This window comes from Natator depressus, chromosome 28, assembly GCF_965152275.1.
Source record: "Natator depressus isolate rNatDep1 chromosome 28, rNatDep2.hap1, whole genome shotgun sequence".
Lineage (NCBI taxonomy): Eukaryota > Metazoa > Chordata > Testudines > Cheloniidae > Natator > Natator depressus.
In genome coordinates, this window is record NC_134261.1 from 10,087,613 (window position 1) to 10,090,112 (window position 2,500).

A 2,500-nucleotide genomic window follows, 5' to 3' on the forward strand; every position below is an offset into this window, starting at 1 on the left:
GGGTTGACCTGGTGTCCCGGGGGGACTTAGACATTTTTTTCAGCCTTTTCCTCCGGGCTGACCTGGTGGCCGAGCGTCTCGCCGTCCGCGGCCGGAGCTAGAGATGCCCCCCCCCCCAGGCCAGCCTGCGAAGCCGCGGCCAGGATCGGGCCCCTGGAAGTCTGACTAAAAATTTTCACCGACCCCAAAAACGGTTAGGGGGGGCCTCATAAAGCCTCCGGAGCGAAAAAAAAAAAAACGGAAAAAAGGATCGGGCCCACCCGAGGCAGGGGAGTCAGTAAGGGAAAGGGGACGAGGCGGCCCGGAGCCGGGTGCCCGGAGCCGGGTGCCGGCGGCCAGGATCGGGCCCCTGGAAGTCTGAAAAATTTTTTTCACCGACCCCCAAAGTGGTATTGGGGGGGGCTCATAAAGCCTCCGGAGCGAAAAAAAAAAAAAACGGAAAAAAGGATCGGGCCCACCCGAGGCAGGGGAGTCAGTAAGGGAAAGGGGACGAGGCGGCCCGGAGCCGGGTGCCCGGAGCCGGGTGCCCGCGGCCAGGATCGGGCCCCTGGAAGTCTGAAAAAAATTTTTTCACCGACCCCCAAAGTGGTGTTGGGGGGGGCTCACGAAGCCTCCGGAGCGGAAAAAAAAAAACGGAAAAAAGGATCGGGCCCACCCGAGGCAGCGGAGTCAGTAAGGGAAAGGGGACGAGGCGGCCCGGAGCCGGGTGCCCGGAGCCGGGTGCCCGCGGCCAGGATCGGGCCCCTGGAAGTCTGAAAAAAAAAATTTCACCGACCCCCAAAGGGGTGTTGGGGGGGGGCTCACGAAGCCTCCGGAGCGGAAAAAAAAAAACGGAAAAAAGGATCGGGCCCACCCGAGGCAGGGGAGTCAGTAAGGGAAAGGGGACGAGGCGGACCGGAGCCGAGTGCCTACGGCCATACCGGACGGAAGGCCCCCGATCCCGTCCGATCTCGGAAGGTAAACCGTCCCGGGCCTGGCTAGTACTTGGATGGGTGACCGCCTGGGAATCCCAGGTGCCGTAGGCAGCTTTTCCCGCTGCGAGCCAGCTCTCTCCTTTTCTGGGGAACAAGGGCAGGGTCGCCCTGCCAGGGGCCCTGGGGCTGAAGTCCCTGCCGGCCACCAGGTCAACCCGGAGCCTGCCCCTCTGCGGCCAGCAGGTCAACCCCATACCGGCAGGGGGTTGACCTGGTGGCCGGGAAGCAGAGCGGCCAGCAGGTCAACCCCATACATTCAGCGGGTTGACCTGGTGGACGGGAAGGAAAGCGGCCAGCAGGTCAACCCCATACTTTCAGCGGGTTGACCTGGTGGCCGGGAAGGAAAGCGGCCAGCAGGTCAACCCCATACATTCAGCGGGTTGACCTGGTGGCCGGGAAGGAAAGCGGCCAGCAGGTCAACCCCATACATTCAGCGGGTTGACCTGGTGGCCGGGAAGGAAAGCGGCCAGCAGGTCAACCCCATACATTCAGCGGGTTGACCTGGTGGCCGGGAAGGAAAGCGGCCAGCAGGTCAACCCCATACATTCAGCGGGTTGACCTGGTGGCCGGGAAGGAAAGCGGCCAGCAGGTCAACCCCATACATTCAGCGGGTTGACCTGGTGGCCCGAAAGCAAACCGGCCACCAGGTCAACCCGGAGCCTGCCCCCGCGGGCAGGGGCCAAGCGGACCCCCCTCCGCCCGGGCTTGCCCTGCTCCGAGCCGGGGCTTAATCCCCGTCCGGCCACCAGGTCAACCCGGAGCCTGCCCCTCTGCGGCCAGCAGGTCAACCCCATGCCGGCAGCGGGTTGACCTGGTGGCCGGGAAGGAAAGCGGCCACCAGGTCAACCCCATACTTTCAGCGGGTTGACCTGGTGGCCGGGAAGGAAAGCGGCCACCAGGTCAACCCCATACTTTCAGCGGGTTGACCTGGTGGCCGGGAAGGAAAGCGGCCAGCAGGTCAACCCCATACATTCAGCGGGTTGACCTGGTGGCCGGGAAGGAAAGCGGCCAGCAGGTCAACCCCATACATTCAGCGGGTTGACCTGGTGGCCGGGAAGGAAAGCGGCCAGCAGGTCAACCCCATACATTCAGCGGGTTGACCTGGTGGCCGGGAAGGAAAGCGGCCAGCAGGTCAACCCCATACATTCAGCGGGTTGACCTGGTGGCCGGGAAGGAAAGCGGCCAGCAGGTCAACCCCATACATTCAGCGGGTTGACCTGGTGGCCGGGAAGAAAAGCGGCCAGCAGGTCAACCCCATACATTCAGCGGGTTGACCTGGTGGCCGGGAAGGAAAGCGGCCAGCAGGTCAACCCCATACATTCAGCGGGTTGACCTGGTGGCCGGGAAGGAAAGCGGCCAGCAGGTCAACCCCATACATTCAGCGGGTTGACCTGGTGGCCGGGAAGAAAAGCGGCCAGCAGGTCAACCCCATACATTCAGCGGGTTGACCTGGTGGCCGGGAAGGAAAGCGGCCAGCAGGTCAACCCCATACATTCAGCGGGTTGACCTGGTGGCCGGGAAGGAAA

General features: G+C 63.5%; 1 non-coding gene across 1 annotated transcript; it reads left to right on the forward strand.

Moving 5' to 3' along the window:
* Window positions 1–906: 906 nt before the first annotated feature.
* On the forward strand, window positions 907–1,025 carry LOC141979728 (5S ribosomal RNA). Its single transcript, XR_012637122.1, has one exon. It is a non-coding gene; the product is annotated as a 5S ribosomal RNA (ribosomal RNA).
* The last annotated feature ends 1,475 nt before the right edge of the window (window positions 1,026–2,500 follow it).